Consider the following 11101-nt stretch of genomic DNA (forward strand, 5'->3'; position numbering starts at 1 on the left):
GAAGGCAAAAATAGATAAGTTTCAGCTGGATGAGGTGGTTTTGAAATGGGACGCCCGAAATGAAGATAAAGGAAAGCACGGCAAATTTGAAAATTTATGGAAGGGTCCTTATAAGATTGCAGCATATCATGGTCAAAACGCTTTTCTTCTCAAGGAAATGAATGGAGATGATTGTTTTGGAGGGCCGGTCAATGGTCGGCTGTTGAAGCGATACCATTTCTGAGTATTTTCTGCTCATTTCATCATCATTGTATATACCGTTTTACTTCTGTTCTATTGCATGTGTGTACTGATCTCTCATCTTCAGTCTGGGGCCCGCAGCGAAGGCTATAATTCTGGAGATGAAGGTTAGTTGGTTTGAGATTTTTCGAGTCATTTTTATCAGTCCTTTCAGTTTTCAAAATCGAGTCAGTTTAGGTCAGAGTTGTATTCAGTTTTCAGTCAAATCTGCAGTCAATAAAAGTATCAAAGTTTTGTGTTAAATGTTGAAATAATGACTCCATCGCCCAATGGATGAAAGCACTGGTCTACTCCCTAGAGATTTGCCGTTCTTGGCGTCTCCAAGGAGCCACCATCCCCATTGGAGCCAATGTTAGAGTCGGTCCTTACAACGCTCCGTCAGAGATCTTTTTGCTTTTGCATATCATTTTTAGGTGTCTCGCTTGTTCCACTTCGTTGCATTCCACTAGGGGCATGCCATTGACTGACGAGGGGGTCTGGTTGTTTTGTGTTTCCTCATGTTTGTCCCTGCAGGGTTAGTGAAAAAACAAATTTTCTCAAAAATCACTGAAGTCCATAATCATGCATTCATTGTCATAAAAGTGTCCTAGAGTCTAGGGTTGTCAGTCCTTTGCATATACATAAAACAAGCCTGTAGGCCATGAGGTTGATTTCAAAAGACTCTTATTTAATAATTTTTTCATAAAGCATTTTAAAACATTTTTAGTCCAAAACTCTGTTTTGGAACTAAAAATTGTTATTGTAAATAACTGTATTTATGTCATTTCAAAGGTTTCAGAGCAAGTCTCTGATCTTCTCCAAAGCCAAATGCCAGATCCCTGCAAAAATCAACAAAAATGATCAGTCCAAACCTCAGAAAAGCATGAGAAAATAAAAAAGCAGTGTTGTATTTAAAGACCAAAAGTGAAAAGTGCCAAACCTTACAAAGTGGGTTTTTGAAATCAATTTAAATCAAATGAGATATTTTGTTTACTTATAAAAAGGGAAAACAAGTCCATTTGCACACAAATTCCCAAAGCAACATCGTGTCTAAGCATTTGAAGGTCAAAACCACGAGTTGCATACCTGTGGACAGTGTTGGAGGGTGCGCTACGCGTTGGAGGTGTGCGCTACGCACCGGGCAGTGCGCTACGCATTGGGTTAGCGCGACCAGTGTAAAAATACACGGGTGCTATGCATCAGGCTATGCGCTACGCACTGGGATAGTGCGCTACGCACTCAGTCCAGCACAAATTTTGTTTGTATTCATGCGACCAGATCGTGTCTAATTGCCTCCAAGTCTGCAAGTAGGTGTTCTATGACCGATTCAATCAATTTGATAATGTTTATAGTGTGTTTGAAGAGAGGTGTGATGTGTTGGGTGTAAAAAACAAATGAAACCCTAGGCCAACAAATGAAACCCTAGGCCTCACCAAAATATTCCTTAAGGGTGTTTATGGATGATTGGTGAAGATTATTCTGCTCTCCCTTGGCGAAACATAGCCTCATACCCATTTGTAAGCTTTGAGCCAACAACACTTCATATTTTGGTCCATTTTTCAAACTATCGTTATGACTGTTTTATGCCCAATACACTAAAACAGAATGTCCATTATGGCATAAGTCTTATGATGTTTCGGTTGGATTTTGAGCATGTATTGACATTGTGATTTCACCACACCTACAACATACATATTGCAGACAACCTACATAGTGCAGACACCATACACATTGCAGACATTGTGTTTTTGAAGCCATGTCAGACACAGATTCAGTTTATGAGCAGGAGAATGACAGTGATTCCACAACAGAGGGTAATGTGCCTCGGAGGTCTCGCAGAGGTGGCAAAGGTGGAAAGCATCTCAGAGAAGAGCCCACTTCTTTAGCTCAATTGCAGGCTTGCCCGCTTGCAATGGATTGTTTTCGCCACCAGTCATGCTATCACTATTGTGAGCTAATTTCACAAATCCAGCATCATCGTGAATTAGCTCGCTTGTTTGTTCTACATTTACATGATGGCCATGTAAACCTTGCTGGAGTTAATTTCATTTTGTCACCAGAGACTATTGCAGAGGCCATTGGGATACCAAATATTGGAGAGCAATGGAATAAACGTCAGCAACTAGAGAAATCCTATTATGAGCCATACATCAAACCTGGGTATATGAGGCACTTGAGTAGATTTTTTCCTTTCCAGTACCTGAATGATCAGTTTGCACCTTTGATGAAGCTCATCATTCGGTATTTCAGTTGTGAGGGCAGATTCTCCCGTCTTTATGCGTACCATGTCCGTTTGTTGATGCATTTTACAAGGGTACGTCTGATGAACATTCCATACTTCATGTTTCGCAACATAGAGAGGATGGTTGTATTAGTACAAAGGAAGACCCCTGCACAGCAGCATAAGATTATTTATCATTATGCGCTGATCAAGATCATAGTGGTTCATCAGTTGGCACAGCAGGGCATTACTTGGGAGGATTTCATTTCTCGCGAATTTTTCACAGTGCCACAGCCACCTCCCGAGATAGTTCATGATGAGGGAGGGCCTTCACATCAGTTTGACATTGCTGAGACCGAGCATGTCAGCGCTCCAGCATGTGTGACATATCAGTGAGGCCACAGGGCCTTATTTGCAGCTACACGGCAAGTATTATCTCCACATGGTGTGGAAGGGGTCTCGCCTTCTTCTTCAGTACAGGTACAGGTTCAAGGCAAAGGCAAGGGGCCAATTTATGAGGATGGCCATTCAGGTGGTCACGATGTTGATGATGCATTGGGTGATGTGGATAGGAGCCTCCTAGCTCGAAACTGAAAGAGATCATCCAAGAGAAAAAGACTGAGATTGATAGCTTAAATGAGAAGTTGCTAAAGGCAGAATGTCTAATCAAATACTTGGAGCAGCGCAATAAACAGTTAGAGGATGAGCACACACTTATAGAGCTGCAACGAATCCGTGAAGACCGAAGGTTGGCCCGTAAAAGACCTGGTGATTTGACACCTGTTGCGCGGCAATTTTTGCTTGAGAAAGTCAATCGACATTTGGAGGAATTGTTGGCGAAGGCCAATAGAGTCAAAGACTTGCTTCATCACATGAAAAATCATTATTGGGCTCGCATGCATGTTGGCAAAGCAAAAATGAAGATTTTACAAAGGAGGTTGAGCAAAGCACTAAAATGGCGAAAGAGGCATGATCCGCTTCGAGTTTTGGCCGAGGCTTCTCTAGCTGAGCATGACACATGATGAAGGGTCTTCGCTCCGAATTTGAGCAAATTCGGAGAAAATTTTGTCATTTCGAAATTTTGGTCTCAAAAAACAGTTTTTTCCGCTCAATGGGTAGCGCGCCCGCGCGCTCGCTTTTGATTGGGGCACTTGCTGGAGAAAAACCTTATATTTTTGGGTTTGTCATGATGAAATATACATGCTCAGTTATTTCCAAAGCATTTCATCAAATTCTGGATGATCAAAAAGCCTAAAAACACCATGAAAACCACCTTGCTGCCACCTTTTGCAACAACAGTAAGTACTTCTGGGAGAATGCAGTTTGGGGGGGGGGGGGGGGGGCAAATGAGCTCCAAATTGGAAAATTCTACTTGGGTTGGAAAGTATACATCCAGGGCTTTCCAACGAGCTATCATGAGCTCAATTTGGATGTCGGGAAGTGCCCTAAAAACAGGCTGAAAGGTGCGCTACGCATTGGGGTTTTTGGTCCAGTTTTCATCCTCCAGCTCAGGAATTCGGCCAGTTTTCACTAGTTTCACTCCTTGATGTGATTTTTGACCCAACATGATGTAATTTGATGTATGTAAGGTAACATGGCACCTATCTACCTTCTTCTAGATGATTCATTCACAAATTAGCAAACAATTAATGTAATGAATCAGTTTCCTTCTTTTTAGAAGCAGGTTGTTTGGTCACCTAGATTCCTGCTCCATGTTTAGAATTTGTTGAAACTGCTCCTAGAAGGAGGAGCTCGACCCCTAGAGGTTAGAGAATGAGGTTAGCTTGATCTATATATGTAAATTTTCAGTCAGTAGCACAGGTTGGACTCTTGGGAAGATTTTGGACACTATTGTACATATTTTTTCATATTTTGGCTAAGGAAAGATCAGAGATTTTGCAGCACCTGTTGGGATCCTTGTGGCTTTGGGTGTTGATGGTGTGTTTCTTTCTGTAATTGTAAGTTGTTAATGTGTATCATTTTCCTTCTTTCATCTTCTGCAATTGAACAAATGAAATGTTAAGGTAGAATCCATAGATTGTTATGCTCTGCCTTTAAGTTTGTTTGATTTTCCATGTTTTCGTCAGTTTGAAGAGGATCCATATTCTCTTTTGCCCTCTTCAACTCCTTGTCATTCTGATCCGTCCATACACCTGATCAAAAGGCATCAAGACTATTGCCTACCTCGCCCCAACTTGATCTCTGCAAAAATATCACCTCAATCCCCGCTCCCAAAATTGGTTTTCCCATTTCTCCAACAAAAAACTCAAAAATCTAAAACAAACCTTCCTATCTCTTTACTAGCCTAAAATCAGTATTAAATTTGAGTCATCTCAGCCCCTTTGAAGACCTTTTGCTGAGATAGGCCCGAAGAGAGCCCTCTCTTGTCCTCATAGGGCTAGCTACGAGGCTGAGCGTGGTTTGATGTGGCCTCGAGTTTTGCCTTCCTCAGCCTGAGGCAAATTCGAACACTAACACCTCTCACTTTCCATTTGATAAAGGGGGAATAATACTAGTGATTTATAGTTATGCTTATAGTTTTGAAGCCCTATCAACCAGTCATATACAAGTGATCATGAGCCATAGCTAGTAGAAACACACTTCGCCCTCATATCTATCCATTCTTCTATTTTGAGTTTTTCTCTTCTATCCTCTTGGACTCCATCTACTTTTCTTAACATAGATTCTCAAATGTTTCCTAAGATCCTACCGTAGCTTTATGGGCTTGTTCCATGTTTCTTGGTGAAAATGATTATCTCTAATGTCAAAATCTATGGGTCATGTGCTTCTTTCCCTATTTTGGCCAAAATTCAAACTTGTTCCCAAGCTCTAATATGGCATTCCCTTAGTTTTATATTTGATAGAAATGTTGAGCATTTCACTGACATCTACATCAAAGAAGATAATAATCTATGGGACGCCTCAAGAAATCGTTGAAATTCCTATGGGCTTGAATTTTCCTAGTAAGTTATTGCCTTCATCTGTGCCTATTAAACTTCATATGTTTGTATGAAAACCCCAAGTTGGTTATTAGAATAGGTTGAAAAATCTACTCCTTGGTGGTAATGATGGTATTCCATGGGTTGAGTACTATAGTTACACCTAGTATGGTTTCAAGCCAAAGACTCAATAGTGTGATTCCTAGCAATAATAGGTCTTGCACCTTCTCACTACTTTTTCCATCTAGAATGGTGGCATACATAGTTGTGCCAAACGCCATGAATTTTTCCAAGTTACTGCTGTTACATAACTCTTTTCCATTGAAGAAATATTTGAGTAATTATTGTACCTTGAGAATGCGATTCAAATCCATGACCAAAGGAATGTCATCTATTTGGCTTCTATACATCTTAGCATTCCACATGCATTTATCCATGGGATCCATAATCCTCCTTAATAGGTCTATGATGAGTTTCTCAAGGAGATATTTAGTGATGGTGGTGTATAAGCCATTTCATTTGTATAAAAAGTCAATCTCAATTATTTCCTATGTAGTAGAAGTAAACATTATATTTTCCCTCTCATTTGATATTCTCAACCTATGAAGAGCTCTACAATGCAAAATTTGAATCTCTTGTGGACTAGAAAGGTGAAATAAGGCTAACATCGATGGCTCTTGGGAGACTACTCAACATTCCTTATGATTGAGAATTTAGAATTTCAACAACATCAATGATATAGACTCCAAGCATAAGTTTAGGAAGTACCAAGGTAAGCTTATCAACATTTATAGTGATATTCTCACTGATGCCCACAACCTTACCTATAATGATGTCTAATTTATCCCAAGTATTCCTTCCTTCTTAACTCTATAATTTATTAGAGCTTTTAGTTTTGAATGTTGCAAGTAGAATACTGATATTAGAGAAGGGTTTCAAGTTTCCTACTACAAGGAAAGATGTAGCCTTAATGACCCTAGGATTGGGAATGTTTGGCCATCTTTTCTCAGAGACCTATTAATATATATTGGTTATTTTCTAACTCATGTCAACATTTAGATGTGGAAATTTGATATTCCCATCATAATTAGATAATGTTCTTACTGTTATGGATGCCATATTTAAACATTTCTTTTGAACGATACTCCAATTTGACTGTAGAATGCTTCCAAAGGTGATGGTATAGGATTTTTGTTTTTGTTATATTCTAGCATTCATTCCTCAATTACTTTGAAGATAATGATGGAAAATGATTATATATTAGCCATAGATAAGTTTCCATGAATTGATTTCAGAAAGCCAACTTCTCAAAGTTATATTTGCAAGATGTTTAATTCTTAACATCGGTAACTTGTAAGTAGTTCTTTTTGTGATTTTACCTTTACATTTTTGGATTGAATTGAAAATGGGTGCATTTTTGGTAGGTGTTGACACCCTCATCATGTTGGCCCTTTTTAATCTTTATCCTTGTGAATGCATTGTGGGAATATTTTTTTCCTCTCACTTTATATCTGATAAGGGGGGAATAATACTAGTGACTGATAGTTAGTATTCTATTTTTGAAGACCTATCAATCAAGCATGTACAAGTGATCATGAGCCATAGTAAGGAGAAACACCCTTCCCCCTCATGTCTATCCATTCTACTATTCTGGGTGTTTCTCTTCCATCTGCTTAGACTCCATATACTTTTCTTAGCATTGATTCTTAAATGTTTCTTGAGCTTCTACCATAGATTTATGTGCTTGTTCCATGATTCTTGGTGAAAATTATTACCTCTAATGTAGAAAGCTATGGGTCATGTGCTTCTTGCCCTATTTTAGATAAAATTAAAACCAGTGACCAAGCTCTGTTATGACATTCCCTTAGTTTTACACTTAATAGAAATGTTGAGGATGTCATTAACATCTACATCAAAGAAGATATTAATCTATGGGATGACTCTAGAAGTCGATGAAATTCTTATGGGATTGAATTTTCTGAGTAAGTTATTGTCCTTCATCTGTGCCTATTCACCTTCATATGTTTTTATTAAAACCCTGGGTTGGTTATCAGAATATGTTGTGAAAAATTACTCCTTAGTGGTTATGGTGGTATTCCGTGGTATTAGTACTATATTTATACCTAATATGGTTTCGAGCCAGAGACTGAATAGTCTGATTCTAACAATAGTATGTCCTACACCTTCTCATTGTATTTTCCATCAAGAATGGTGACATACATTATTGTGCCATATGCCACGATTTTGTCTAAGTCATTACTCTTAGATATCTCTTTTCCATTGAAGAAATATTTGAGTAATTATTGTACTTTGAGAATGTGATTCAAATCTAGGACCAAACGAATGCCATAAATTTGGCTTCTATACATCTTAGCATCCCGCATGCATTGCTCCACAGGACCCCCACTCCTCCTAAACATGTCCATAATGAGTTCCTAAATGAGAGATCTATTTATGGTGGTGTAGGAACAATTTCCTTCATATAAAAAATAATCTCAATTTTTTCCCATGTAGTAGAAGACAACATATTATTTTCCCTCTCACATGATATTCTCAAACTATCAAGAGCTACGCATTGCAAAGTTTAAATCTCATGTGGACTAGAAAGGTTCAGTAAGGAAAACATTGATGCCTCCTGAGAGACTATTCAACATGCCTTATGATTGAGAATTTACACTTTCATCACCACCAATGATATATGCCTTAAGTATAAGTTGAGGAAGTATTGACAAGGGACTATCAACATTTGTAAAGATATGGTCACTTATGCCCATAAACTTACCTATAATGAGGTCTAATTTATCCCCAAGGATGCTGATCGATAATTGAAAAAGGTATTATAGACTTTATGTGAAGTTTTCTTATGTTAATTAGTGCAATAGATTGAAAAGATTGCAAATAACATAAACACATAAGCAAATTGAAACATAAACATACGCATCAACACAACGAAAATTTGATAACGGAGTTCACCAGACTTCCTGGCTACCTCTCTGGGTCCTTAGCTTCCAGTGTGATCGCTTTATTAGTTTTCAAAATGCTTTTATAGACATGAGCTCAAAAATAGAGACTCAAATGAGAAAAAGGATCTCACCCATTGCGTTCAACATGAAATTTCGAGTCAAATGAGTATAAAATTGCCCATATTTGGCCTCTGTGACTTCTAGACCCCCTCGAGAAATCCAAAACCACCTCTGCTCCTGTGAAAACCACTTTCCGCTGACAAAAACTGCCTCCGTGTAGGAAAAACCACCTTGGAAATCGTGCGCACTCCTTTGGAAGGATTGTACCTACAACATAACTAAAAAGGTATTTGTGATGGCTTGTTAGCAAGTCCGTCTAGCTTGGCACATTGGCAAGAGGCTTTGTGTGAAGGCATTTATATAAAGGGTAGGTCAGTGGGTCGAATCCACCGCCCGACCTTACCACTGTTTTACATTGGATATGGCATATACTATGGTTCAGCCTTGATATATATCTCCGCTTGATACTTGTTATATGGTGGTTCAGTTATGGTATATATGGCGTGCCATTCAATACCTCCCATTGCATGTGGGATAATTTGCAAAAAGGACCGGCGACCAGTGGGTTGACCTCGGTCGTCGATCTTTTATTTCGGTAGATTCTCCTGCACAATAAATATATCATAATCCGATACCTTATCAAGAATCACCGTAGCCTGTCCAGTGCGGCCCCTCCAATGAAAACGCAATCTTCCGGGAGGTCAGGGGTTCGATCCTCCCTGACCCCCAAAATTTTGGAAAATAGGTGATATTGGGCAAAATCCGGGCTACCACGTGTCAGCACCAGATTGGCCCATATCAACCAATCAGAATTTGCCACGTCTCCTCCTCTCCTGACATCATCTAGGACCCGTGGCTCATTCCTGGGTTGACACATGTCCTTGCTGATGTAGTGGTTGACCGCTGACCACTGGCTGACTGTTGACCATTGACTTCAGCCCTTTGACTTTTTTGTCATTTTCCCTAATTTTCCCAAAAACTTTGACTGGTCATAACTTCTTCATCCGAACTTGGATTTACACACCGTTTGCATTGTTGGAATCGTATCGGTGAGATATTTTACTTGATCCTACTATCAACTTCATTTGAAGACTTTGATACGGAGGCAAAAATGGATCCATTTTGGATCACTCCTCCCCACTAGAAGCTTTTGGACCACCAAAAGTTGGTTTTAGCTGTCTAATAAGTGAGGATAAATTTCATTCACTTTTCTAAGCTCGATCCATTGTGCTTTACTTGGATTTGTACCTTTGAGTCCAACTCAAAGCTACTCAACATTTCCTCGTCACGAAGTCCTTATCCTCCTATCAAGAATTATGTCCTCTTATAGCTCATTGAGATACTCGGGCGAAAAAATATTCAATGGAAGGTAACTGACCTTGCTCTTCGAGATCTTCAATCAATGAAGGCTCATACAATTGCAAGTTTTAAACATTTATGATGGAATAGCTCTACATATAAGCTGGTAGATCTAGGCGGAAAGCATTTTCACCAATTTTGTCAAGTATTTTGAAAGGACCATATCTAATTGGTTTCAACTTCTTACTTTCCCCTTGTAGTATTTATTTGCTGATATACAACCAGACTTGATCACCAACTTGAAAACTATGCTCAACTCGATGCTTTTCATGCCGAACCTCATACTTTGCTTGGCTTCTTTCCAGTTGTTCCTGTACTTCCTAGTGAATTTCCTGGATTTGTTTAATGAACTTGGTTGCTTTGTCCACATCATTGTGTCTATCAACTGCTATGTATTTAGCAATGACAAAATCCAAGGGAGACTTTGGTACAAAACCCAAACAAGTCTCAAAAGGAGATCTCTGAGTAGAAGAATGTTTTGCATGGTTGTAAGCATGCTGCACATAACACAAATGCTCATCCCAAAGATTGGGATGCTTGTTGCAATATCTCGAAGAAACTGTATCACTGTCATGTTGACCACTTTTCTCTGGCCATCTGTATGCAGATGAAATCTTGTGCTCTTCTTTAGCTTTGTGTCCATTAGTTCCCATAAAATTGACCAAAATTTCCCGACAAATCAAGAATCTCGATTAGATACAATAGAAGTGGGTAACCCAAAATGAACCCATACATTTTGAAAGAACAACTATGCAGTTTGTTCAGCTGTGACCTGTTTAGTACATGGTGTCAAAATACACATCTTACTAAACCTATCCACAACTACATACAAATAATCATGACCCTTTCTAGACATTGGCAATCCCCCAAAAAAATCCATGGATACACTTTCCCAAGGACAAGAAGGAATTGGAAGTGGAGTATACAAGCCTAATTTTCTATTACTTGGCTTACTTGTAGCACACATAGTACATCCTTTAATATATCTAGAAACTGTCTCATTCATTTGTGGCCAGTAGCGGAATCTTTGCAATTGTGCAACTGTTTTACTTACACCAAAATGACCTGATATGAGATAAGTATGTGCTTCTCGAATAATATTAACCCTTTCAGTTTGTGGAATGCAAACTTTCCCAAATTATATAAGAGTTTGTCCTTTATGAAATAATCCAATTCTTCTACCTGCTTGCCATGAATTAAAGTTGCATATAGATCCTTAAAATCTATTTCTTGAGCATATTGTTCAAAGTAACTTTCATGAATTATTGAATTATGCTTAAGTATTGTGGATTCATTTATGATTGGTCTTGATAACACGTCTGCAACCTTATTATGTATAC

This window comes from Pinus tabuliformis, chromosome 8 (assembly GCF_031772625.1).
Source record: "Pinus tabuliformis cultivar Carrire ecotype Pingquan chromosome 8, CPIR1, whole genome shotgun sequence".
NCBI classification, from domain to species: domain Eukaryota; kingdom Viridiplantae; phylum Streptophyta; class Pinopsida; order Pinales; family Pinaceae; genus Pinus; species Pinus tabuliformis.